General features: G+C 38.8%; 13 non-coding genes across 13 annotated transcripts; 5 read left to right on the forward strand and 8 right to left on the reverse strand.

Moving 5' to 3' along the window:
- Nucleotides 1–1,154: 1,154 nt before the first annotated feature.
- On the reverse strand, nucleotides 1,155–1,227 carry TRNAF-GAA (transfer RNA phenylalanine (anticodon GAA)). The gene has a single exon. It is a non-coding gene; the product is annotated as a tRNA-Phe (tRNA).
- Nucleotides 1,228–1,930: 703 nt separating this feature from the next.
- TRNAF-GAA (transfer RNA phenylalanine (anticodon GAA)) lies at nucleotides 1,931–2,003 on the reverse strand. Its single transcript has one exon. It is a non-coding gene; the product is annotated as a tRNA-Phe (tRNA).
- A 3,795-nt stretch (nucleotides 2,004–5,798) lies between these two features.
- Nucleotides 5,799–5,871, reverse strand: TRNAF-GAA (transfer RNA phenylalanine (anticodon GAA)). Its single transcript has one exon. It is a non-coding gene; the product is annotated as a tRNA-Phe (tRNA).
- A 703-nt stretch (nucleotides 5,872–6,574) lies between these two features.
- TRNAF-GAA (transfer RNA phenylalanine (anticodon GAA)) lies at nucleotides 6,575–6,647 on the reverse strand. The gene has a single exon. It is a non-coding gene; the product is annotated as a tRNA-Phe (tRNA).
- An 8,655-nt stretch (nucleotides 6,648–15,302) lies between these two features.
- On the forward strand, nucleotides 15,303–15,385 carry TRNAL-CAG (transfer RNA leucine (anticodon CAG)). The gene has a single exon. It is a non-coding gene; the product is annotated as a tRNA-Leu (tRNA).
- A 477-nt stretch (nucleotides 15,386–15,862) lies between these two features.
- On the reverse strand, nucleotides 15,863–15,935 carry TRNAF-GAA (transfer RNA phenylalanine (anticodon GAA)). Its single transcript has one exon. It is a non-coding gene; the product is annotated as a tRNA-Phe (tRNA).
- A 701-nt stretch (nucleotides 15,936–16,636) lies between these two features.
- TRNAF-GAA (transfer RNA phenylalanine (anticodon GAA)) lies at nucleotides 16,637–16,709 on the reverse strand. Its single transcript has one exon. It is a non-coding gene; the product is annotated as a tRNA-Phe (tRNA).
- A 699-nt stretch (nucleotides 16,710–17,408) lies between these two features.
- On the reverse strand, nucleotides 17,409–17,481 carry TRNAF-GAA (transfer RNA phenylalanine (anticodon GAA)). The gene has a single exon. It is a non-coding gene; the product is annotated as a tRNA-Phe (tRNA).
- A 914-nt stretch (nucleotides 17,482–18,395) lies between these two features.
- TRNAQ-CUG (transfer RNA glutamine (anticodon CUG)) lies at nucleotides 18,396–18,478 on the forward strand. Its single transcript has one exon. It is a non-coding gene; the product is annotated as a tRNA-Gln (tRNA).
- A 3,788-nt stretch (nucleotides 18,479–22,266) lies between these two features.
- TRNAL-CAG (transfer RNA leucine (anticodon CAG)) lies at nucleotides 22,267–22,349 on the forward strand. Its single transcript has one exon. It is a non-coding gene; the product is annotated as a tRNA-Leu (tRNA).
- Nucleotides 22,350–22,826: 477 nt separating this feature from the next.
- On the reverse strand, nucleotides 22,827–22,899 carry TRNAF-GAA (transfer RNA phenylalanine (anticodon GAA)). The gene has a single exon. It is a non-coding gene; the product is annotated as a tRNA-Phe (tRNA).
- A 141-nt stretch (nucleotides 22,900–23,040) lies between these two features.
- On the forward strand, nucleotides 23,041–23,123 carry TRNAL-CAG (transfer RNA leucine (anticodon CAG)). Its single transcript has one exon. It is a non-coding gene; the product is annotated as a tRNA-Leu (tRNA).
- A 691-nt stretch (nucleotides 23,124–23,814) lies between these two features.
- On the forward strand, nucleotides 23,815–23,897 carry TRNAL-CAG (transfer RNA leucine (anticodon CAG)). The gene has a single exon. It is a non-coding gene; the product is annotated as a tRNA-Leu (tRNA).
- Nucleotides 23,898–27,629: the final 3,732 nt, after the last annotated feature.

Raw genomic sequence — 27,629 nt, forward strand, 5'->3', positions numbered from 1 at the left:
GGACAAAGCCAATGAGAACCCTCTGGATCCTCAATCTTGTCTGTCACAATCATGTTGTTCTCTGCTGCACTATCAGTAAGAAGAGGGAGGTGAAAAATCTCATAAAATAAGCCTCAAGATACACAAAATCTTAAAGATCCTTAGCACTTTATGTTGATATTTCTCAGATTTTTTTTCCGATTTCCTCCATACTACTTCGACTTCAACTTAATTTTTCAGTATAACTGCTTTCACTTTCTTCTCGCATTAGTGTCTTTTCTGAAAAGAGATACTTAAAACTGTTTTTTTCAGGTATATCTGCACTTCACAAAGAATGAAAATCTTGCTAAATGCATATGGAGAAAGAACTTTATCTCAAATCACTCATGCTTAAAAACAGCTTGCTGAAACCCGGGATCGGACCAGGGACCTTTAGATCTTCAGTCTAACGCGCTCCCAACTGGGCTTTTCAGCAACCTTCAAAGTTAAAGCTGCAGCATTGCAAGGCAAACTGAAAGGCGTTAATAAATTTTCAGTTCAAAATTTGCCTTTTTTTGGCGCCAAACCAAAAATGTGTTTGCTTTTAGAAAGTGTGAATTTTTCACAGTTGTGCTTGTCAGGATGGCTGAGCGGTCCAAGGCGCTGCGTTCAGGTCGCAGTCTCTACTTGAGGCGTTGGTTCGAATCCCACTTCTGACAGGTTTCTGTTACATTACAATCATGTTTTGTTTTTTTTCATTTTCACTATGTCCCTCTGTCACAATTCAGACATTTCCACAAACCAGATTAGTCCAAGGACAAAGCCAATGAGAACCCTCTGGATCCTCAATCTTGTCTGTCACAATCATGTTGTTCTCTGCTGCACTATCAGTAAGAAGAGGGAGGTGGAAAATCTCATAAAATAAACCTCAAGATACACAAAATCTTAAAGATCCTTAGCACTTTATGTAGATATTTCTCAGATTTTTTCTCCGATTTCCTCCATACTACTTCGACTTCAACTTAATTTTTCAGTATAACTACTTTCATTTTCTTCTCGCATTAGTGACTGTTCTGAAAAGAGATACTTAAAACTGTTTTTTTCAGGTATATCTGCACTTCACAAAGAATGAAAATCTTGCTAAATGCATATGGAGAAAGAACTTTATCTCAAATCACTCATACTTAAAAACAGCGTGCTGAAACCTGGGATCGGACCAGGGACCTTTAGATCTTCAGTCTAACGCTCTCCCAACTGAGCTATTTCAGCAACCTACAAAGTTAAAGCTACAGCATTGCAAGGCAAACTCAAACGCGTTAATACATTTTCAGTTCAAAATTTTCATTTTCTTGGGGCCAAACAAAAAATGTGTTTGTTTTTAGAAAGTGTGAATTTTCCACAGTTGTGCTTGTCAGGATGGCCGAGCGGTCCAAGGCGCTGCGTTCAGGTCGCAGTCTCTACTTGAGGCGTGGGTTCGAATCCCGCTTCTGACAGGTTTCTGTTACATTACAATCATGGTTTTTTTTTTTTTTCATTTTCACTATGTCCCTCTGTCACAATTCAGACATTTCCACAAACCAGATTAGTCCAAGGACAAAGCCAATGAGAACCCTCTGGATCCTCAATCCTGTCTGTCACAATCATGTTGTTCTCTGCTGCACTATCAGTAAGAAGAGGGAGGTGAAAAATCTCATAAAATAAACCTCAAGATACACAAAATCTTAAAGATCCTTAGCACTTTATGTTGATATTTCTCAGATTTTTTTTCTGATTTCCTCCATACTACTTCGACTTCAACTTAATTTTTCAGTATAACTACTTTCATTTTCTTCTCGCATTAGTGACTGTTCTGAAAAGAGATACTTAAAACTGTTTTTTTCAGGTATATCTGCACTTCACAAAGAATGAAAATCTTGCTAAATGCATATGGAGAAAGAACTTTATCTCAAATCACTCATACTTAAAAATAGCGTGCTGAAACCCGGGATCGGACCAGGGACCTTTAGATCTTCAGTCTAACGCTCTCCCAACTGAGCTATTTCAGCAACCTACAAAGTTAAAGCTACAGCATTGCAAGGCAAACTCAAAGGCGTTAATACATTTTCAGTTCAAAATTTGCATTTTTTTGGGGCCAAACAAAAAATGTGTTTGTTTTTAGAAAGTGTGAATTTTTCACAGTTGTGCTTCTCAGGATGGCTGAGCGGTCCAAGGCGCTGCGTTCAAGTAGCAGTCTCTACTTGAGGTGTGGGTTCGAATCCCACTTCTGACAGGTTTCTGTTACATTACAGTCATGTTTTTTTTTTTTTTCATTTTCACTATGTCCCTCTGTCACAATTCAGACATTTCCACAAACCAGATTAGTCCAAGGACAAAGCCAATGAGAACCCTCTGGATCCTCAATCTTGTCTGTCACAATCATGTTGATCTCTGCTGCACTATCAGTAAGAAGAGGGAGGTGAAAAATCTCATAAAATAAGCCTCAAGATACACAAAATCTTAAAGGTCCTTAGCACTTTATGTTGATATTTCTCAGATTTTTTTTCCGATTTCCTCCATACTACTTCGACTTCAACTTAATTTTTCAGTATAACTGCTTTCATTTTCTTCTCGCATTAGTGTCTTTTCTGAAAAGAGATACTTAAAACTGTTTTTTTCAGGTATATCTGCACTTCACAAAGAATGAAAATCTTGCTAAATGCATATGGAGAAAGAACTTTATCTCAAATCACTCATGCTTAAAAACAGCATGCTGAAACCCGGGATCGGACCAGGGACCTTTAGATATTCAGTCTAACACTCTCCCAACTGAGCTCTTTCAGCAACCTACAAAGTTAAAGCTACAGCATTGCAAGGCAAACTCAAAGGCGTTAATAAATTTTCAGTTCAAAATTTGCCTTTTTTGGCGCCAAACCAAAAATGTGTTTGCTTTTAGAAAGTGTGAATTTTTCACAGTTGTGCTTGTCAGGATGGCCGAGCGGTCCAAGGTGCTGCGTTCAGGTCGCAGTCTCTACTTGAGGCGTGGGTTCGAATCCCACTTCTGACAGGTTTCTGTTACATTATAATCATGTTTTGTTTTTTTTTCATTTTCACTATGTCCCTCTGTCACAATTCAGACATTTCCACAAACCAGATTAGTCCAAGGACAAAGCCAATGAGAACCCTCTGGATCCTCAATCCTGTCTGTCACAATCATGTTGTTCTCTGCTGCACTATCAGTAAGAAGAGGGAGGTGAAAAATCTCATAAAATAAACCTCAAGATACATAAAATCTTAAAGATCCTCAGCACTTTATGTTGATATTTCTCAGATTTTTTTTCCGATTTCCTCCATACCACTTCGACTTCAACTTAATTTTTCAGTATAACTACTTTCATTTTCTTCTCGCATTAGTGACTGTTCTGAAAAGAGATACTTAAAACTGTTTTTTTCAGGTATATCTGCACTTCACAAAGAATGAAAATCTTGGTAAATGCATATGGAGAAAGAATTTTATCTCAAATCACTCATACTTCAAAACAGCGTGCTGAAACCCGGGATCGGACAAGGGACCTTTAGATCTTCAGTCTAACGCTCTCCCAACTGAGCTATTTCAGCAACCTACAAAGTTAAAGCTACTGCATTGCAAGGCAAACTCAAAGGCGTTAATAAATTTTCAGTTCAAAATTTGCATTTTTTGGGGCCAAACAAAAAATGTGTTTATTTTTAGAAAGTGTGAATTTTTCACAGTTGTGCTTCTCAGGATGGCCGAGCGGTCCAAGGCGCTACGTTCAAGTAGCAGTCTCTATTTGAGGCGTGGGTTCAAATCCCACTTCTGACAGGTTTCTGTTACATTACAGTCATGTTTTTTTTTTTTTTCATTTTCACTATGTCCCTCTGTCACAATTCAGACATTTCCACAAACCAGATTAGTCCAAGGACAAAGCCAATGAGAACCCTTTGGATCCTCAATCTTGTCTGTCACAATCATGTTGTTCTCTGCTGCACTATCAGTAAAAAGAGGGAGGTGAAAAATCTCATAAAATAAGCTCAAGATACACAAAATCTTAAAGATCCTTAGCACTTTATGTTGATATTTCTCAGATTTTTTTTCCGATTTCCTCCATACTACTTCGACTTCAACTTAATTTTTCAGAATAACTACTTTTATTTTCTTCTCGCATTAGTGACTGTTCTGAAAAGAGATACTTAAAACTGTATTTTTCAGGTATATCTGCACTTCACAAAGAATGAAAATCTTGCTAAATGCATATGGAGAAAGAACTTTATCTCAAATCACTCATGCTTAAAAACAGCGTGCTGAAAACCGGGATCGGACCAAGGACCTTTAGATCTTCAGTCTAACGCTCTCCCAACTGAGCTATTTCAGCAACCTACAATGTTAAAGCTACAGCATTGCAAGGCAAACTCAAAGGCGTTAATAAATTTTCAGTTCAAAATTTGCATTTTTGGGGCCAATCAAAAAATGTGTTTGTTTTTAGAAAGTGTGTTTTTTCCATAGTTGTGCTTGTCAGGATGGCTGAGCGGTCCAAGGCGCTGCGTTCCGGTCACTGTCTTTACTTGAGGTGTGGGTTCGAATTCCACTTCTGACATGTTTCTGTTACATTACAGCCATGTTTTTATTTTTTTTCATTTTCACTATGTCCCTCTGTCACAATTCAGACATTTCCACAAACCAGATTAGTCCAAGGACAAAGCCAATGAGAACCCTCTGGATCCTCAATCTTGTCTGTCACAATCATGTTGTTCTCTGCTGCACTATCAGTAAGAAGAGGGAGGTGAAAAATCTCATAAAATAAGCCTCAAGATACACAAAATCTTAAAGATCCTTAGCACTTTATGTTGATATTTCTCAGATTTTTTTTCCGATTTCCTCCATACTACTTCGACTTCAACTTAATTTTTCAGTATAACTGCTTTCACTTTCTTCTCGCATTAGTGTCTTTTCTGAAAAGAGATACTTAAAACTGTTTTTTTCAGGTATATCTGCACTTCACAAAGAATGAAAATCTTGCTAAATGCATATGGAGAAAGAACTTTATCTCAAATCACTCATGCTTAAAAACAGCTTGCTGAAACCCGGGATCGGACCAGGGACCTTTAGATCTTCAGTCTAACGCGCTCCCAACTGGGCTTTTCAGCAACCTTCAAAGTTAAAGCTGCAGCATTGCAAGGCAAACTGAAAGGCGTTAATAAATTTTCAGTTCAAAATTTGCCTTTTTTTGGCGCCAAACCAAAAATGTGTTTGCTTTTAGAAAGTGTGAATTTTTCACAGTTGTGCTTGTCAGGATGGCTGAGCGGTCCAAGGCGCTGCGTTCAGGTCGCAGTCTCTACTTGAGGCGTTGGTTCGAATCCCACTTCTGACAGGTTTCTGTTACATTACAATCATGTTTTGTTTTTTTTCATTTTCACTATGTCCCTCTGTCACAATTCAGACATTTCCACAAACCAGATTAGTCCAAGGACAAAGCCAATGAGAACCCTCTGGATCCTCAATCTTGTCTGTCACAATCATGTTGTTCTCTGCTGCACTATCAGTAAGAAGAGGGAGGTGGAAAATCTCATAAAATAAACCTCAAGATACACAAAATCTTAAAGATCCTTAGCACTTTATGTAGATATTTCTCAGATTTTTTCTCCGATTTCCTCCATACTACTTCGACTTCAACTTAATTTTTCAGTATAACTACTTTCATTTTCTTCTCGCATTAGTGACTGTTCTGAAAAGAGATACTTAAAACTGTTTTTTTCAGGTATATCTGCACTTCACAAAGAATGAAAATCTTGCTAAATGCATATGGAGAAAGAACTTTATCTCAAATCACTCATACTTAAAAACAGCGTGCTGAAACCTGGGATCGGACCAGGGACCTTTAGATCTTCAGTCTAACGCTCTCCCAACTGAGCTATTTCAGCAACCTACAAAGTTAAAGCTACAGCATTGCAAGGCAAACTCAAACGCGTTAATACATTTTCAGTTCAAAATTTTCATTTTCTTGGGGCCAAACAAAAAATGTGTTTGTTTTTAGAAAGTGTGAATTTTCCACAGTTGTGCTTGTCAGGATGGCCGAGCGGTCCAAGGCGCTGCGTTCAGGTCGCAGTCTCTACTTGAGGCGTGGGTTCGAATCCCGCTTCTGACAGGTTTCTGTTACATTACAATCATGGTTTTTTTTTTTTTTCATTTTCACTATGTCCCTCTGTCACAATTCAGACATTTCCACAAACCAGATTAGTCCAAGGACAAAGCCAATGAGAACCCTCTGGATCCTCAATCCTGTCTGTCACAATCATGTTGTTCTCTGCTGCACTATCAGTAAGAAGAGGGAGGTGAAAAATCTCATAAAATAAACCTCAAGATACACAAAATCTTAAAGATCCTTAGCACTTTATGTTGATATTTCTCAGATTTTTTTTCTGATTTCCTCCATACTACTTCGACTTCAACTTAATTTTTCAGTATAACTACTTTCATTTTCTTCTCGCATTAGTGACTGTTCTGAAAAGAGATACTTAAAACTGTTTTTTTCAGGTATATCTGCACTTCACAAAGAATGAAAATCTTGCTAAATGCATATGGAGAAAGAACTTTATCTCAAATCACTCATACTTAAAAATAGCGTGCTGAAACCCGGGATCGGACCAGGGACCTTTAGATCTTCAGTCTAACGCTCTCCCAACTGAGCTATTTCAGCAACCTACAAAGTTAAAGCTACAGCATTGCAAGGCAAACTCAAAGGCGTTAATACATTTTCAGTTCAAAATTTGCATTTTTTTGGGGCCAAACAAAAAATGTGTTTGTTTTTAGAAAGTGTGAATTTTTCACAGTTGTGCTTCTCAGGATGGCTGAGCGGTCCAAGGCGCTGCGTTCAAGTAGCAGTCTCTACTTGAGGTGTGGGTTCGAATCCCACTTCTGACAGGTTTCTGTTACATTACAGTCATGTTTTTTTTTTTTTTCATTTTCACTATGTCCCTCTGTCACAATTCAGACATTTCCACAAACCAGATTAGTCCAAGGACAAAGCCAATGAGAACCCTCTGGATCCTCAATCTTGTCTGTCACAATCATGTTGATCTCTGCTGCACTATCAGTAAGAAGAGGGAGGTGAAAAATCTCATAAAATAAGCCTCAAGATACACAAAATCTTAAAGGTCCTTAGCACTTTATGTTGATATTTCTCAGATTTTTTTTCCGATTTCCTCCATACTACTTCGACTTCAACTTAATTTTTCAGTATAACTGCTTTCATTTTCTTCTCGCATTAGTGTCTTTTCTGAAAAGAGATACTTAAAACTGTTTTTTTCAGGTATATCTGCACTTCACAAAGAATGAAAATCTTGCTAAATGCATATGGAGAAAGAACTTTATCTCAAATCACTCATGCTTAAAAACAGCATGCTGAAACCCGGGATCGGACCAGGGACCTTTAGATATTCAGTCTAACACTCTCCCAACTGAGCTCTTTCAGCAACCTACAAAGTTAAAGCTACAGCATTGCAAGGCAAACTCAAAGGCGTTAATAAATTTTCAGTTCAAAATTTGCCTTTTTTGGCGCCAAACCAAAAATGTGTTTGCTTTTAGAAAGTGTGAATTTTTCACAGTTGTGCTTGTCAGGATGGCCGAGCGGTCCAAGGTGCTGCGTTCAGGTCGCAGTCTCTACTTGAGGCGTGGGTTCGAATCCCACTTCTGACAGGTTTCTGTTACATTATAATCATGTTTTGTTTTTTTTTCATTTTCACTATGTCCCTCTGTCACAATTCAGACATTTCCACAAACCAGATTAGTCCAAGGACAAAGCCAATGAGAACCCTCTGGATCCTCAATCCTGTCTGTCACAATCATGTTGTTCTCTGCTGCACTATCAGTAAGAAGAGGGAGGTGAAAAATCTCATAAAATAAACCTCAAGATACATAAAATCTTAAAGATCCTCAGCACTTTATGTTGATATTTCTCAGATTTTTTTTCCGATTTCCTCCATACCACTTCGACTTCAACTTAATTTTTCAGTATAACTACTTTCATTTTCTTCTCGCATTAGTGACTGTTCTGAAAAGAGATACTTAAAACTGTTTTTTTCAGGTATATCTGCACTTCACAAAGAATGAAAATCTTGGTAAATGCATATGGAGAAAGAATTTTATCTCAAATCACTCATACTTCAAAACAGCGTGCTGAAACCCGGGATCGGACAAGGGACCTTTAGATCTTCAGTCTAACGCTCTCCCAACTGAGCTATTTCAGCAACCTACAAAGTTAAAGCTACTGCATTGCAAGGCAAACTCAAAGGCGTTAATAAATTTTCAGTTCAAAATTTGCATTTTTTGGGGCCAAACAAAAAATGTGTTTATTTTTAGAAAGTGTGAATTTTTCACAGTTGTGCTTCTCAGGATGGCCGAGCGGTCCAAGGCGCTACGTTCAAGTAGCAGTCTCTATTTGAGGCGTGGGTTCAAATCCCACTTCTGACAGGTTTCTGTTACATTACAGTCATGTTTTTTTTTTTTTTCATTTTCACTATGTCCCTCTGTCACAATTCAGACATTTCCACAAACCAGATTAGTCCAAGGACAAAGCCAATGAGAACCCTTTGGATCCTCAATCTTGTCTGTCACAATCATGTTGTTCTCTGCTGCACTATCAGTAAAAAGAGGGAGGTGAAAAATCTCATAAAATAAGCTCAAGATACACAAAATCTTAAAGATCCTTAGCACTTTATGTTGATATTTCTCAGATTTTTTTTCCGATTTCCTCCATACTACTTCGACTTCAACTTAATTTTTCAGAATAACTACTTTTATTTTCTTCTCGCATTAGTGACTGTTCTGAAAAGAGATACTTAAAACTGTATTTTTCAGGTATATCTGCACTTCACAAAGAATGAAAATCTTGCTAAATGCATATGGAGAAAGAACTTTATCTCAAATCACTCATGCTTAAAAACAGCGTGCTGAAAACCGGGATCGGACCAAGGACCTTTAGATCTTCAGTCTAACGCTCTCCCAACTGAGCTATTTCAGCAACCTACAAAGTTAAAGCTACAGCATTGCAAGGCAAACTCAAAGGCGTTAATAAATTTTCAGTTCAAAATTTGCATTTTTGGGGCCAATCAAAAAATGTGTTTGTTTTTAGAAAGTGTGATTTTTCCACAGTTGTGCTTGTCAGGATGGCTGAGCGGTCCAAGGCGCTGCGTTCAGGTCACTGTCTTTACTTGAGGTGTGGGTTCGAATTCCACTTCTGACAGGTTTCTGTTACATTACAGCCATGTTTTTTTTTTTTTTTCATTTTCACTATGTCCCTCTGTCACAATTCAGACATTTCCACAAACCAGATTAGTCCAAGGACAAAGCCAATGAGAACCCTCTGGATCCTCAATCTTGTCTGTCACAATCATGTTGTTCTCTGCTGCACTATCAGTAAAAAGAGGGAGGTGAAAAATCTCATACAATAAGCTTTAAGATACACAAAATCTTAAAGATCCTTAGCACTTTATGTTGATATTTCTCAGATTTTTTTTCCGATTTCCTCCATACTACTTCGACTTCAACTTAATTTTTCAGTATAACTACTTTCATTTTCTTCTCGCATTAGTGACTGTTCTGAAAAGAGATACTTAAAACTGTATTTTTCAGGTATATCTGCACTTCACAAAGAATGAAAATCTTGCTAAATGCATATGGAGAAAGAACTTTATCTCAAATCACTCATGCTTAAAAACAGCGTGCTGAAAACCGGGATCGGACCAAGGACCTTTAGATCTTCAGTCTAACGCTCTCCCAACTGAGCTATTTCAGCAACCTACAATGTTAAAGCTACAGCATTGCAAGGCAAACTCAAAGGCGTTAATAAATTTTCAGTTCAAAATTTGCATTTTTGGGGCCAATCAAAAAATGTGTTTGTTTTTAGAAAGTGTGTTTTTTCCATAGTTGTGCTTGTCAGGATGGCTGAGCGGTCCAAGGCGCTGCGTTCCGGTCACTGTCTTTACTTGAGGTGTGGGTTCGAATTCCACTTCTGACATGTTTCTGTTACATTACAGCCATGTTTTTATTTTTTTTCATTTTCACTATGTCCCTCTGTCACAATTCAGACATTTCCACAAACCAGATTAGTCCAAGGACAAAGCCAATGAGAACCCTCTGGATCCTCAATCTTGTCTGTCACAATCATGTTGTTCTCTGCTGCACTATCAGTAAGAAGAGGGAGGTGAAAAATCTCATAAAATAAGCCTCAAGATACACAAAATCTTAAAGATCCTTAGCACTTTATGTTGATATTTCTCAGATTTTTTTTCCGATTTCCTCCATACTACTTCGACTTCAACTTAATTTTTCAGTATAACTGCTTTCACTTTCTTCTCGCATTAGTGTCTTTTCTGAAAAGAGATACTTAAAACTGTTTTTTTCAGGTATATCTGCACTTCACAAAGAATGAAAATCTTGCTAAATGCATATGGAGAAAGAACTTTATCTCAAATCACTCATGCTTAAAAACAGCTTGCTGAAACCCGGGATCGGACCAGGGACCTTTAGATCTTCAGTCTAACGCGCTCCCAACTGGGCTTTTCAGCAACCTTCAAAGTTAAAGCTGCAGCATTGCAAGGCAAACTGAAAGGCGTTAATAAATTTTCAGTTCAAAATTTGCCTTTTTTTGGCGCCAAACCAAAAATGTGTTTGCTTTTAGAAAGTGTGAATTTTTCACAGTTGTGCTTGACAGGATGGCTGAGTGGTCCAAGGCGCTGCGTTCAGGTCGCAGTCTCTACTTGAGGCGTTGGTTCGAATCCCACTTCTGACAGGTTTCTGTTACATTACAATCATGTTTTGTTTTTTTTCATTTTCACTATGTCCCTCTGTCACAATTCAGACATTTCCACAAACCAGATTAGTCCAAGGACAAAGCCAATGAGAACCCTCTGGATCCTCAATCCTGTCTGTCACAATCATGTTGTTCTCTGCTGCACTATCAGTAAGAAGAGGGAGGTGGAAAATCTCATAAAATAAACCTCAAGATACACAAAATCTTAAAGATCCTTAGCACTTTATGTAGATATTTCTCAGATTTTTTCTCCGATTTCCTCCATACTACTTCGACTTCAACTTAATTTTTCAGTATAACTACTTTCATTTTCTTCTCGCATTAGTGACTGTTCTGAAAAGAGATACTTAAAACTGTTTTTTTCAGGTATATCTGCACTTCACAAAGAATGAAAATCTTGCTAAATGCATATGGAGAAAGAACTTTATCTCAAATCACTCATACTTAAAAATAGCGTGCTGAAACCCGGGATCGGACCAGGGACCTTTAGATCTTCAGTCTAACACTCTCCCAACTGAGCTATTTCAGCAACCTACAAAGTTAAAGCTACAGCATTGCAAGGCAAACTCAAAGGCGTTAATACATTTTCAGTTCAAAATTTGCATTTTTTTGGGGCCAAACAAAAAATGTGTTTGTTTTTAGAAAGTGTGAATTTTTCACAGTTGTGCTTCTCAGGATGGCTGAGCGGTCCAAGGCGCTGCGTTCAAGTAGCAGTCTCTACTTGAGGTGTGGGTTCGAATCCCACTTCTGACAGGTTTCTGTTACATTACAGTCATGTTTTTTTTTTTTTTCATTTTCACTATGTCCCTCTGTCACAATTCAGACATTTCCACAAACCAGATTAGTCCAAGGACAAAGCCAATGAGAACCCTCTGGATTCTCAATCTTGTCTGTCACAATCATGTTGATCTCTGCTGCACTATCAGTAAGAAGAGGGAGGTGAAAAATCTCATAAAATAAGCCTCAAGATACACAAAATCTTAAAGATCCTTAGCACTTTATGTTGATATTTCTCAGATTTTTTTTCCGATTTCCTCCATACTACTTCGACTTCAACTTAATTTTTCAGTATAACTGCTTTCATTTTCTTCTCGCATTAGTGTCTTTTCTGAAAAGAGATACTTAAAACTGTTTTTTTCAGGTATATCTGCACTTCACAAAGAATGAAAATCTTGCTAAATGCATATGGAGAAAGAACTTTATCTCAAATCACTCATGCTTAAAAACAGCGTGCTGAAACCCGGGATCGGACCAGGGACCTTTAGATATTCAGTCTAACACTCTCCCAACTGAGCTCTTTCAGCAACCTACAAAGTTAAAGCTACAGCATTGCAAGGCAAACTCAAAGGCGTTAATAAATTTTCAGTTCAAAATTTGCCTTTTTTGGCGCCAAACCAAAAATGTGTTTGCTTTTAGAAAGTGTGAATTTTTCACAGTTGTGCTTGTCAGGATGGCCGAGCGGTCCAAGGTGCTGCGTTCAGGTCGCAGTCTCTACTTGAGGCGTGGGTTCGAATCCCACTTCTGACAGGTTTCTGTTACATTATAATCATGTTTTGTTTTTTTTTCATTTTCACTATGTCCCTCTGTCACAATTCAGACATTTCCACAAACCAGATTAGTCCAAGGACAAAGCCAATGAGAACCCTCTGGATCCTCAATCCTGTCTATCACAATCATGTTGTTCTCTGCTGCACTATCAGTAAGAAGAGGGAGGTGGAAAATCTCATAAAATAAACCTCAAGATACACAAAATCTTAAAGATCCTTAGCACTTTATGTTGATATTTCTCAGATTTTTTTTCTGATTTCCTCCATACTACTTCGACTTCAACTTAATTTTTCAGTATAACTGCTTTCATTTTCTTCTCGCATTAGTGTCTTTTCTGAAAAGAGATACTTAAAACTGTTTTTTTCAGGTATATCTGCACTTCACAAAGAATGAAAATCTTGCTAAATGCATATGGAGAAAGAACTTTATCTCAAATCACTCATACTTAAAAACAGCGTGCTGAAACCCGGGATCGGACCAGGGACCTTTAGATCTTCAGTCTAACGCTCTCCCAAATGAGCTATTTCAGCAACCTACAAAGTTAAAGCTACAGCATTGCAAGGCAAACTCAAAGGCGTTAATACATTTTCAGTTCAAAATTTGCCTTTTTTTGGGGCCAAACAAAAAATGTGTTTGTTTTTAGAAAGTGTGAATTTTCCACAGTTGTGCTTGTCAGGGTGGCCGAGCGGTCCAAGGCGCTGCGTTCAGGTCGCAGTCTCTACTTGAGGCGTGGGTTCGAATCCCACTTCTGACAGGTTTCTGTTACATTACAATCACGTTTTGTTTTTTTTCATTTTCACTATGTCCCTCTGTCACAATTCAGACATTTCCACAAACCAGATTAGTCCAAGGACAAAGCCAATGAGAACCCTCTGGATCCTCAATCCTGTCTGCCACAATCATGTTGTTCTCTGCTGCACTATCAGTAAGAAGAGGGAGGTGGAAAATCTCATAAAATAAACCTCAAGATACACAAAATCTTAAAGATCCTTAGCACTTTATGTTGATATGTCTCAGATTTTTTCTCCGATTTCCTCCATACTACTTCGACTTCAACTTAATTTTTCAGTATAACTACTTTCATTTTCTTCTCGCATTAGTGACTGTTCTGAAAAGAGATACTTAAAACTGTTTTTTTCAGGTATATCTGCACTTCACAAAGAATGAAAATCTTGCTAAATGCATATGGAGAAAGAACTTTATCTCAAATCACTCATACTTAAAAACAGCATGCTGAAACCCAGGATCGGACCAGGGACCTTTAGATCTTCAGTCTAACGCTCTCCCAACTGAGCTATTTCAGCAACCTACAAAAGTTAAAGCTACAGCATTGCAAGGCAAACTCAAAGGCGTTAATACATTTTCAGTTCAAAATTTGCATTTTTTTTGGGGCCAAACAAAAAATGTGTTTGTTTTTAGAAAGTGTGAATTTTCCACAGTTGTGCTTGTCAAGATGGCCGAGCGGTCCAAGGTGCTGCTTTCAGGTCGCAGTCTCTACTTGAGGCATGGGTTCGAATCCCACTTCTGACAGGTTTCTGTTACATTACAATCATGTTTTTTTTTTTCATTTTCACTATGTCCCTCTGTCACAATTCAGACATTTCCACAAACCAGATTAGTCCAAGGACAAAGCAAATGAGAACCCTCTGGATCCTCAATCCTGTCTGTCACAATCATGTTGTTCTCTGCTGCACTATCAGTAAGAAGAGGGAGGTGAAAAATCTCATAAAATAAACCTCAAGATACACAAAATCTTAAAGATCCTTAGCACTTTATGTTGATATTTCTCAGATTTTTTTTCTGTTTTCCTCCATACTACTTCGACTTCAACTTAATTTTTCAGTATAACTACTTTCATTTTCTTCTCGCATTAGTGACTGTTCTGAAAAGAGATACTTAAAACTGTTTTTTTCAGGTATATCTGCACTTCTCAAAGAATGAAAATCTTGCTAAATGCATATGGAGAAAGAACTTTATCTCAAATCACTCATACTTAAAAACAGCGTACTGAAACCCGGGATCGGACCAGGGACCTTTAGATCTTCAGTCTAACGCTCTCCCAACTGAGCTATTTCAGCAACCTACAAAGTTAAAGCTACAGCATTGCAAGGCAAACTCAAAGGCGTTAATACATTTTCAGTTCAAAATTTGCCTTTTTTTGGGGCCAAAAGAAAAATGTGTTTGTTTTTAGAAAGTGTGAATTTTCCACAGTTGTGCTTGTCAGGATGGCCGAGCGGTCCAAGGTGCTGTGTTCAGGTCGCAGTCTCTACTTGAGGCGTGGGTTCGAATCCCACTTCTGACAGGTTTCTGTTACATTACAATCATGTTTTGTTTTTTTTTCATTTTCACTATGTCCCTCTGTCACAATTCAGACATTTCCACAAACCAGATTAGTCCAAGGACAAAGCCAATGAGAACCCTCTGGATCCTCAATCCTGTCTGTCACAATCATGTTGTTCTCTGCTGCACTATCAGTAAGAAGAGGGAGGTGGAAAATCTCATAAAATAAACCTCAAGATACACAAAATCTTAAAGATCCTTAGCACTTTATGTTGATATTTCTCAGATTTTTTCTCCGATTTCCTCCATACTACTTCGACTTCAACTTAATTTTTCAGTATAACTACTTTCATTTTCTTCTCGCATTAGTGACTGTTCTGAAAAGAGATACTTAAAACTGTTTTTTTCAGGTATATCTGCACTTCACAAAGAATGAAAATCTTGCTAAATGCATATGGAGAAAGAACTTTATCTTAAATCACTCATACTTAAAAACAGCGTGCTGAAACCCAGGATCGGACCAGGGACCTTTAGATCTTCAGTCTAATGCTCTCCCAACTGAGCTATTTCAGCAACCTACAAAGTTAAAGCTACAGCATTGCAAGGCAAACTCAAAGGCGTTAATACATTTTCAGTTCAAAATTTGCATTTTTTTGGGGCCAAACAAAAAATGTGTTTGTTTTTAGAAAGTGTGAATTTTCCACAGTCGTGCTTGTCAGGATGGCCGAGCGGTCCAAGGCGCTGCGTTCAGGTCGCAGTCTCTACTTGAGGCGTGGGTTCGAATCCCACTTCTGACAGTTTTCTGTTACATTACAATCATGGTTTTTTTTTTTTCATTTTCACTATGTCCCTCTGTCACAATTCAGACATTTCCACAAACCAGATTAGTCCAAGGACAAAGCCAATGAGAACCCTCTGGATCCTCAATCCTGTCTGTCACAATCATGTTGTTCTCTGCTGCACTATCAGTAAGAAGAGGGAGGTGAAAAATCTCATAAAAAAAACCTCAAGATACACAAAATTTTAAAGATCCTTAGCACTTTATGTTGATATTTCTCAGATTTTTTTTCTGATTTCCTCCATACTACTTCGACTTCAACTTAATTTTTCAGTATAACTACTTTCATTTTCTTCTCGCATTAGTGACTGTTCTGAAAAGAGATACTTAAAACTGTTTTTTTCAGGTATATCTGCACTTCACAAAGAATGAAAATCTTGCTAAATGCATATGGAGAACGAACTTTATCTCAAATCACTCATACTTAAAAACAGCGTGCTGAAACCCGGGATCGGACCAGGGACCTTTAGATCTTCAGTCTAACGCTCTCCCAACTGAGCTATTTCAGCAACCTACAAAGTTAAAGCTACAGCATTGCAAGGCAAACTCAAAGGCGTTAATACATTTTCCGTTCAAAATTTTCATTTTTGGGGCCAAACAAAAAATGTGTTTGTTTTTAGAAAGTGTGAATTTTCCACAGTTGTGCTTGTCAGGATGGCCGAGCGGTCCAAGGCCCTGCGTTCAGGTCGCAGTCTCTACTTGAGGCGTGGGTTCGAATCCCACCTCTGACAGGTTTCTGTTACATTACAATCATGTTTTGTTTTTTTTTTCATTTTCACTATGTCCCTCTGTCACAATTCAGACATTTCCACAAACCAGATTAGTCAAAGGACAAAGCCAATGAGAACCCTCTGGATCCTCAATCTTGTCTGTCACAATCATGTTGATCTCTGCTGCGCTATCAGTAAGAAGAGGGAGGTGATAAATCTCATAAAATAAGCCTCAAGATACACAAAATCTTAAAGATCCTTAGCACTTTATGTTGATATTTCTCAGATTTTTTTTCCGATTTCCTCCATACTACTTCGACTTCAACTTAATTTTTCAGTATAACTACTTTCATTTTCTTCTCGCATTAGTGACTGTTCTGAAAAGAGATACTTAAAACTGTTTTTTTCAGGTATATCTGCACTTCACAAAGAATGAAAATCTTGCTAAATGCATATGGAGAAAGAACTTTATCTCAAATCACTCATACTTAAAAACAGCGTGCTGAAACCCGGGATCGGACCAGGGACCTTTAGATCTTCAGTCTAACGCTCTTCCAACTGAGCTATTTCAGCAACCCACAAAGTTAAAGCTACAGCATTGCAAGGCAAACTCAAAGGCGTTAATACATTTTCAGTTCAAAATTTGCATTTTTTTGGGGCCAAACAAAAAATGTGTTTGTTTTTAGAAAGTGTGAATTTTCCACAGTTGTGCTTGTCAGGATGGCCGAGCAGTCCAAGGCCCTGCATTCAGGTCGCAGTCTCTACTTGAGGCGTGGGTTCGAATCCCACTTCTGACAGGTTTCTGTTACATTACAATCATGTTTTTTTTTTTCATTTTTACTATGTCCCTCTGTCACAATTCAGACATTTCCACAAACCAAATTAGTCCAAGGACAAAGCCAATGAGAACCCTCTGGATCCTCAATCCTGTCTGTCACAATCATGTTGTTCTCTGCTGCACTATCAGTAAGAAGAGGGAGGTGAAAAATCTCATAAAATAAACCTCAAGATACACAAAATCTTAAAGATCCTTAGCACTTTATGTTGATATTTCTCAGATTTTTTTTCTGATTTCCTCCATACTACTTCGACTTCAACTTAATTTTTCAGTATAACTACTTTCATTTTCTTCTCGCATTAGTGACTGTTCTAAAAAGAGATACTTAAAACTGTTTTTTTCAGGTATATCTGCACTTCACAAACAATGAAAATCTTGCTAAATGCATATGGAGAAAGAACTTTATCTCAAATCACTCATACTTAAAAACAGCGTGCTGAAACCCGGGATCGGACCAGGGACCTTTAGATCTTCAGTCTAACGCTCTCCCAACTGAGCTATTTCAGCAACCTACAAAGTTAAAGCTACAGCATTGCAAGGCAAACTCAAAGGCGTTAATAAATTTTCAGTTCAAAATTTGCATTTTTTGGGGCCAAACAAAAAATGTGTTTGTTTTTAGAAAGTGTGAATTTTCCACAGTTGTGCTTGTCAGGATGGCCGAGCAGTCCAGGGCGCTGCGTTCAGGTTGCAGTCTCTACTTGAGGCGTCGGTTCGAATCCCACTTCTGACAGGTTTCTGTTACATTACAGTCATGTTTTGTTTTTTTTTTCATTTTCACTATGTCCCTCTGTCACAATTCAGACATTTCCACAAACCAGATTAGTCCAAGGACAAAGCCAGTGAGAACCCTCTGGATCCTCAATCTTGTCTGTCACAATCATGTTGTTCTCTGCTGCACTATTTGTAAGATGAGGGAGGTGAAAAATCTCATAAAATAAGCCTTAAGGTACACAAAATCTTAAAGATCCTTAGCACTTTATGTTGATATTTCTCAGATTTTTTTTCTGATTTCCTCCATACTACTTCGACTTCAACTTAATTTTTCAGTATAACTACTTTCATTTTCTTCTCGCATTAGTGACTGTTCTAAAAAGAGATACTTAAAACAGTTTTTTTCAGGTATATCTGCACTTCACAAACAATGAAAATCTTGCTAAATTCATATGGAGAAAGAACTTTATCTCAAATCACTCATGCTTAAAAACAGCTTGCTGAAACCCGGGATCGGACCAGGAACCTTTAGATCTTCAGTCTAACGCTCTCCTAACTGAGTTGTTTCAGCAACCTACAAAGTTAAAGCTACAGCATTGCAAGGCAAACTCAAAGGCGTTAATAAATTTTCAGTTCAAAATTTGCATTTTTGGGGCCAAACAAAAAATGTGTTTGTTTTTAGAAAGTGTGAATTTTCCACATTTGTGCTTGTCAGGATGGCCGAGCGGTCCAAGGCGCTGCGTTCTGGTCGCAGTCTCTACTTGAGGCATGGGTTCGAATCCCACTTCTGACAGGTTTCTGTTACATTACAATCATGTTTTTTTTTTTTTTCATTTTCACTATGTCCCTCTGTCACAATTCAGACATTTCTACAAACCAGATTAGTCCAAGGACAAAGCCAATGAGAACCCTCTGGATCCTCAATCCTGTCTGTCACAATCATGTTGTTCTCTGCTGCACTATCAGTAAGAAGATGGAGGTGAAAAATCTCATAAAATAAGCCTCAAGATACACAAAATCTTAAAGATCCTTAGCACTTTATGTTGATATTTCTCAGATTTTTTTTCCGATTTCCTCCATACTACTTCGACTTCAACTTAATTTTTCAGTATAACTACTTTCATTTTCTTCTCGCATTAGTGACTGTTCTGAAAAGAGATACTTAAAACTGTTTTTTTCAGGTATATCTGCACTTCACAAAGAATGAAAATCTTGCTAAATGCATATGGAGAAAGAACTTTATCTCAAATCACTCATACTTAAAAACAGCGTGCTGAAACCTGGGATCGGACCAGGGACCTTTAGATCTTCTGTCTAACGCTCTCCCAACTGAGCTATTTCAGCAACCTACAAAGTTAAAGCTACAGCATTGCAAGGCAAACTCAAAGGCGTTAATACATTTTCAGTTCAAAATTTGCATTTTTTTGGGGCCAAACAAAAAATGTGTTTGTTTTTAGAAAGTGTGAATTTTCCACAGTTGTGCTTGTCAGGATGGCCGAGCAGTCCAAGGCCCTGCGTTCAGGTCACAGTCTCTACTTGAGGCGTGGGTTCGAATCCCACTTTTGACAGGTTTCTGTTACATTACAATCATGGTTTTTTTTTTTTCATTTTTACTATGTCCCTCTGTCACAATTCAGACATTTCCACAAACCAGATTAGTCCAAGGACAAAGCCAATGAGAACCCTCTGGATCCTCAATCCTGTCTGTCACAATCATGTTGTTCTCTGCTGCACTATCAGTAAGAAGAGGGAGGTGAAAAATCTCATAAAATAAACCTCAAGATACACAAAATCTTAAAGATCCTTAGCACTTTATGTTGATATTTCTCAGATTTTTTTTCTGATTTCCTCCATACTACTTCGACTTCAACTTAATTTTTCAGTATAACTACTTTCATTTTCTTCTCGCATTAGTGACTGTTCTAAAAAGAGATACTTAAAACTGTTTTTTCAGGTACATCTGCACTTCACAAAGAATGAAAATCTTGCTAAATGCATATGGAGAAAGAACTTTATCTCAAATCACTCATACTTAAAAACAGCGTGCTGAAACCCGGGATAGGACCAGGGACCTTTGGATCTTCAGTCTAACGCTCTCCCAACTGAGCTATTTCAGCAACCTACAAAGTTAAAGCTACAGCATTGCAAGGCAAACTCAAAGGCGTTAATACATTTTCAGTTCAAAATTTGCATTTTTTTGGGGCCAAACAAAAAATGTGTTTGTTTTTAAAAAAGTGTGAATTTTCCATGGTTGTGCTTGTCAGGATGGCCGAGCGGTCCAAGGCGCTGCGTTCAGGTCGCAGTCTCTACTTGAGGCGTGGGTTCCAATCCAACTTCTGACAGGTTTCTGTTACATTACAATCATGTTTTTTTTATTTTCATTTTCACTATGTCCCTCTGTCACAATTCAGACATTTCCACAAACCAGATTAGTCCAAGGACAAAGCCAATGAGAACCCTCTGGATCCTCAATCCTGTCTGTCACAATCATGTTGTTCTCTGCTGCACTATCAGTAAGAAGAGGGAGGTGAAAAATCTCATAAAATAAACCTCAAGATACACAAAATCTTAAAGATCCTTAGCACTTTATGTTGATATTTCTCAGATTTTTTTTCTGATTTCCTCCATACTACTTCGACTTCAACTTCAACTTAATTTTTCAGTATAACTACTTTCATTTTCTTCTCGCATTAGTGACTGTTCTGAAAAGAGATACTTAAAACTGTTTTTTTCAGGTATATCTGCACTTCACAAAGAATGAAAATCTTGCTAAATGCATATGGAGAAAGAACTTTATCTCAAATCACTCATACTTAAAAACAGCGTGCTGAAACCCGGGATCGGACCAGGGACCTTTAGTCTAACGCTCTCCCAACTGAGCTATTTCAGCAACCTACAAAGTTAAAGCTACAGCATTGCAAGGCAAACTCAAAGGCGTTAATAAATTTTCAGTTCAAAATTTGCCTTTTTTTGGGGCCAAACAAAAAATGTTTTTGTTTTTAGAAAGTGTGAATTTTCCACAGTTGTGCTTGTCAGGATGGCCGAGCGGTCCAAGGCGCTGCGTTCAGGTCGCAGTCTCTACTTGAGGCGTGGGTTCGAATTCCACTTCTGACAGGTTTCTGTTACATTACAATCATGTTTTGTTTTTTTTTCATTTCCACTATGTCCCTCTGTCACAATTCAGACATTTCCACAAACCAGATTAGTCCAAGGACAAAGCCAATGAGAACCCTCTGGATCCTCAATCCTGTCTGTCACAATCATGTTGTTCTCTGCTGCACTATCAGTAAGAAGATGGAGGTGAAAAATCTCATAAATTAAGCCTCAAGATACACAAAATCTTAAAGATCCTTAGCACTTTATGTTGATATTTCTCAGATTTTTTTTCCAATTTCCTCCATACTACTTCGACTTCAACTTAATTTTTCAGTATAACTACTTTCATTTTCTTCTCGCATTAGTGACTGTTCTGAAAAGAGATACTTAAAACTGTTTTTTTCAGGTATATCTGCACTTCACAAAGAATGAAAATCTTGCTAAATGCATATGGAGAAAGAACTTTATCTCAAATCACTCATACTTAAAAACAGCGTGCTGAAACCCGGGATCGGACCAGGGACCTTTAGATCTTCAGTCTAATGCTCTCCCAACTGAGCTATTTCAGCAACTTAACAAAGTTAAAGCTACAGCATTGCAAGGCAAACTCAAAGGCGTTAATACATTTTCAGTTCAAAATTTGCATTTTTTTGGGGCCAAACAAAAAATGTGTTTGTTTTTAGAAAGTGGGAATTTTCCACAGTTGTGCTTGTCAGGATGGCCGAGCGGTCCAAGGTGCTGCGTTCAGGTCGCAGTCTCTACTTGAGGCGTGGGTTCGAATCCCATTTCTGACAGGTTTCTGTTACATTACAATCATGGTTTTTTTTTTTTCATTTTCACTATGTCCCTCTGTCACAATTCAGACATTTCCACAAACCAGATTAGTCCAAGGACAAAGCCTATGAGAACCCTCTGGATCCTCAATCCTGTCTGTCACAATCATGTTGTTCTCTGCTGAACTATCAGTAAGAAGAGGGAGGTGAAAAATCTCATAAAATAAACCTCAAGATACACAAAATCTTAAAGATCCTTAGCACTTTATGTTGATATTTCTCAGATTTTTTTTCTGATTTCCTCCATACTACTTCGACTTCAACTTAATTTTTCAGTATAACTACTTTCATTTTCTTCTCGCATTAGTGACTGTTCTGAAAAGAGATACTTAAAACTGTTTTTTTCAGGTATATCTGTACTTCACAAAGAATGAAAACCTTGCTAAATGCATATGGAGAAAGAACTTTATCTCAAATCACTCATACTTAAAAACAGCGTGCTGAAACCCGGGATCGGACCAGGGACCTTTAGATCTTCAGTCTAACGCTCGCCCAACTGAGCTATTTCAGCAACCTACAAAGTTAAAGCTACAGCATTGCAAGGCAAACTCAAAGGCGTTAATACTTTTTCAGTTCAAAATTTGCATTTTTTTGGGGCCAAACAAAAAATGTGTTTGTTTTTAGAAAGTGTGAATTTTCAACAGTTGTGCTTGTCAGGATGGCCGAGCGGTCCAAGGCGCTGCGTTCAGGTCGCAGTCTCTACTTGAGGCGTGGGTTCGAATCCCACTTCTGACAGGTTTCTGTTACATTACAATCATGGTTTTTTTTTTTTCATTTTCACTATGTCCCTCTGTCACAATTCAGATATTTCCACAAGCCAGATTAGTCCAAGGACAAAGCCAATGAGAACCCTCTGGATCCTCAATCCTGTCTGTCACAATCATGTTGTTCTCTGCTGCACTATCAGTAAGAAGAGGGAGGTGAAAAATCTCATAAAATAAACCTCAAGATACACAAAATCTTAAAGATCCTTAGCACTTTATGTTGATATTTCTCAGATTTTTTTTCTGATTTCCTCCATACTACTTCGACTTCAACTTAATTTTTCAGTATAACTACTTTCATTTTCTTCTCGCATTAGTGACTGTTCTGAAAAGAGATACTTAAAACTGTTTTTTTCAGGTATATCTGCACTTCACAAAGAATGAAAATCTTGCTAAATGCATATGGAGAAAGAACTTTATCTCAAATCACTCATACTTAAAAACAGCGTGCTGAAACCCGGGATCGGACCAGGGACCTTTAGATCTTCAGTCTAACGCTCTCCCAACTGAGCTATTTCAGCAACCTACAAAGTTAAAGCTACAGCATTGCAAGGCAAACTCAAAGGCGTTAATACATTTTCAGTTAAAAATTTGCATTTTTTTGGGGCCAAACAAAAAATGTGTTTGTTTTTAGAAAGTGTGAATTTTCCACAGTTGTGCTTGTCAGGATGGCCGAGCGGTCCAAGGCGCTGCGTTCAGGTCGCAGTCTCTACTTGAGGCGTGGGTTCGAATCCCACTTCTGACAGGTTTCTGTTACATTACAATCATGGGTTTTTTTTTTTCATTTTCACTATGTCCCTCTGTCACAATTCAGACATTTCCACAAACCAGATTAGTCCAAGGACAAAGCCAATGAGAACCCTCTGGATCCTCAATCCTGTCTGTCACAATCATGTTGTTCTCTGCTGCACTATCAGTAAGAAGAGGGAGGTGAAAAATCTCATAAAATAAACCTCAAGATACACAAAATCTTAAAGATCCTTAGCACTTTATGTTGATATTTCTCAGATTTTTTTTCTGATTTCCTCCATACTACTTCGACTTCAACTTAATTTTTCAGTATAACTACTTTCATTTTCTTCTCGCATTAGTGACTGTTCTGAAAAGAGATACTTAAAACTGTTTTTTTCAGGTATATCTGCACTTCACAAAGAATGAAAATCTTGCTAAATGCATATGGAGAAAGAACTTTATCTCAAATCACTCATACTTAAAAACAGCGTGCTGAAACCCGGGATCGGACCAGGGACCTTTAGATCTTCAGTCTAACGCTCGCCCAACTGAGCTATTTCAGCAACCTACAAAGTTAGAGCTACAGCATTGCAAAGCAAACTCAAAGGCGTTAATACATTTTCAGTTCAAAATTTGCATTTTTTTGGGGCCAAACAAAAAATGTGTTTGTTTTTAGAAAGTGTGAATTTTCAACAGTTGTGCTTGTCAGGATGGCCGAGCGGTCCAAGGCGCTGCGTTCAGGTCGCAGTCTCTACTTGAGGCGTGGGTTCGAATCCCACTTCTGACAGGTTTCTGTTACATTACAATCATGGTTTTTTTTTTTTCATTTTCACTATGTCCCTCTGTTACAATTCAGACATTTCCACAAACCAGATTAGTCCAAGGACAAAGCCAATGAGAACCCTCTGGATCCTCAATCCTGTCTGTCACAATCATGTTGTTCTCTGCTGCACTATCAGTAAGAAGAGGGAGGTGAAAAATCTCATAAAATAAACCTCAAGGTACACAAAATCTTAAAGATCCTTAGCACTTTATGTTGATATTTCTCAGATTTTTTTTCTGATTTCCTCCATACTACTTCGACTTCAACTTAATTTTTCAGTATAACTACTTTCATTTTCTTCTCGCATTAGTGACTGTTCTGAAAAGAGATACTTAAAACTGTTTTTTTCAGGTATATCTGCACTTCACAAAGAATGAAAATCTTGCTAAATGCATATGGAGAAAGAACTTTATCTCAAATCACTCATACTTAAAAACAGCGTGCTGAAACCCGGGATCGGACCAGGGACCTTTAGATCTTCAGTAGAGATGAGCGAACCGGTCCCGGTTCGGCTCGAGGTCGGCTCGCCGAACGGGGGTCCCGTTCGAGTTCGGTTCGTCGAACGTTCGACGAACCGAACTCGAACGTATAGGCTAGAATGGGAGGCAATCACAAACACATAAAAATGCATGATAAATGTACACAAACAGTTAATAAACATTGCCATAACACTTACCGGTCCTCGCGATCCCTTCTGCACTCTGTCTCCTGCCGCTATTCCATCCGATGATCGCTGAATCCTCCCGGTGACCTGCACTGCCAGCAGAGAAGCAGGACCTATCGTGACGTCAGAATAGCCATGTGACCAGTCACGTGGCTATTATCTCATTGGCTACAGACTGGTCACATGACTATGACACGTCATGTAGGACCTGCGAGTGCATCTCTCCGGTACACGGTGCACATATGTGTATCGCCGTGTACCGGCGACATGCTCTAGCACACGGTCGACTCCACGTTCCGTTAGGGACCGGCTGTCACAGCCGGTCATTAACGGAGATCACCGTTGCCATAGCAACGCAGTTAGCGGTGATGTCACCGCTAACCGCGGCTCCGAGAGCACCGTTGCTATGGTAACGCGTCTGTCAGCGTTACCGCTGTTACCGCTGACAGCCAGCACTGATCACTCACGGAGTGAAGGCTGCACGATTGTAGTGAGCATTGTAATGAGGATGGAGGTTCCCCAGCCCCAAGTGATGAGCTGGGTAAACTCATCCTCACTACAATCGTCACTACTACTACACTAGTGAGCATTGTAGTGAGGATGGAGGTTCCCCAGCCCCAAGTGATGAGCTGGTGAATCTCATCCTCACTACAATCGTCACTACTACTACACTAGAAAGAAAGAAGACAGAAGAGCAGGATCGTGGAGGGCTGACAGGGGGTAATAAAGATGGAGTCTCTAATGTGTCTGTGTATTTATTTCTATTAAAGTATTTTTTCTCTGTGTGGTGTTTTTTTTAACCCTTTATTGGAGATTCTTAATGGCCGGGTCAAACGTGCCTGACATTAAGAATCTCTGGCTTAATACTGGCTAGTAAAACAAAGCCAGTATTAACTCATGATTACCCAACAAGCCACCCGGCTCCAGGGCTGTTGGAAGAGTTGGATACAGCGCCAGATGATGGCGCTTCTATGAGAGCGCCATTTTCTGGGGCGGCTGCGGACTGAAATCCGCAGTAGAGGGGCCCATAAACCTCGGGCTAACCTGTGCTGCGGATTCCAATCCCCAGCTGCCTAGTTGTACCCGGCTGGACACAAAAATGGGGCGAAGCCCACGTCATTTGTTTTTTAATTATTTCATGAAATAAGTGAAATAATTAAAAAAAAACGGGCTTCCCTATATTTTTGGTTCCCAGCCGGGTACAAATAGGCAACTGGGGGTTGGAGGCAGCCCGTGGCTGCCTGCTGTACCTGGCTAGCATACAAAAATATGGCGAAGCTCACGTCCTTTTTTTTGTAGTTTTTTGGCAAAAAAAATAAAAAATGCTTCCCTGGATTTTCCATTTCCAGTGAAGGTAACACCAAGCAGTGGGGGTTAGCCGCCAGTAGCTGCTTGGATTACCCTTAGCTAGCAATACAAAAAATGCAGCGGGAGCCCATATATATTTTTTTTAATTATTTATTTAAATAACTAAAAATAAAATGGGCTGCCCTGTATTTTGATTGCTAGACATCACAGTGCTGTAAAAATAAATCTTTAAAAAAATGACGTAGCGCTCCACGGTATTTTTGATTCTCAGCGCAGATAAAGCAGACAGCTATGGGTTGCCACCCCCATCTGCCTGCCGATACCTTGGTTGGCAATCAAAATACAGGGAAGCCCATTAATTTTTTCTATTTAAAAAATGGTTAAAAAAAAAAATGACGTTGGGTCCCCCCATTTTTGATAGCCAGCTAGGGTAAAGCAGACGGCTGTAGCCTGAAAACCACAGCTGGCAGCTTTACCGTGGTTGGGGATCCAATGTGGAGGTCCCCTCAGGCTCTTTTTTATAATTATTTTATAAATATTAATAATTACACAATAAAAGTAGGGTCCCCCCCAAATTGGATCACCAGCCAAGGTAAAGCGGACAGCTGTGGTCTGGTATTCTCAGGGTGGGAAGGTCCATAGTTATTGGGCCTTCACAGCCTAAAAATAGCAGGCCGCAGGCACCCCAGACGTGGCGCATCCACTAGATGCGCCAATCCTGGCGCTTCACCCCAGCTCATCCCGTGCCCTGGTGCAGTGGCAAACGGGGTAATAAATTGGGTTGATACTAGCTGTAAAGTCACCTGAGATCAAGCCCAGCAGTTTGTGATGTCATGGCATCTATTAGATACCCAACATCATAAACTGTCAGTACTAACAAAAAAAAAAAAATCGACAAAAGAAATTTATTTGAAAAAACAGTCCCCAAAACATTTCCTCTTTCACCAATTTATTGTAAGAAAAAAAATAAAGGGGTCCCACGACGACTCTGGACCGTCTAGAATATGGGGGGGAGACACTCAGGGAACGTATCCCCCATTTTCTAGGAGTGCGGACCCTTCATGTGAGGAGTGTGGGTGCAATGAATCTGCACTCACTCTCCCCGGGTCCACAGCAGCAGAGTCCATGTCGTAATGGTTGCTACCAAAGCTGCAATGCCCTGCTCATGAGGTAAGGGCATGCCTAATCAGGAGAACTACTGTAGAGGAAGCTCTGCTCACTGGTATATAGGTGCTCAGAGGTAATAATAGATACAATTAGTGAGTAACCTCGGCACTCTAAATCTCCCAGACTAAGTCAGTAAGTCACAACGGATAGTAATGCAAAATCACTCTTTATTGGTCCGTATTAAGAAAAAAAATTTTTCATAAGCATATATGTTTTTGTCCAAAACAAGTTACAAATGACGTTTCAGCCTGAGCCTTCGTCAGATTGGACTTATCTGCATGTAATCATGAAAAATGACAATAATCAGTATCACATAAGAGTGAGAGAACAATAACAAACTCGAACAATGTAGAGGTACAATTGGGATGCAGCAAAAAAATTGCAACACAGCAAGAAATGAAACACATGATACAAATGTCATAATACAGTACAAGGACAATATAGTAATGACAAATATGGGGTCAGAGTAGACTTAGACAGCTCTGGTATGAAAGAGATGTCAATCATAAAGTAACATGTGCAGTAGGTGTAGAGCTACAGTATGCATGGCAGAGCTA

Source organism: Anomaloglossus baeobatrachus, chromosome 1, assembly GCF_048569485.1.
Source record: "Anomaloglossus baeobatrachus isolate aAnoBae1 chromosome 1, aAnoBae1.hap1, whole genome shotgun sequence".
NCBI lineage: Eukaryota > Metazoa > Chordata > Amphibia > Anura > Aromobatidae > Anomaloglossus > Anomaloglossus baeobatrachus.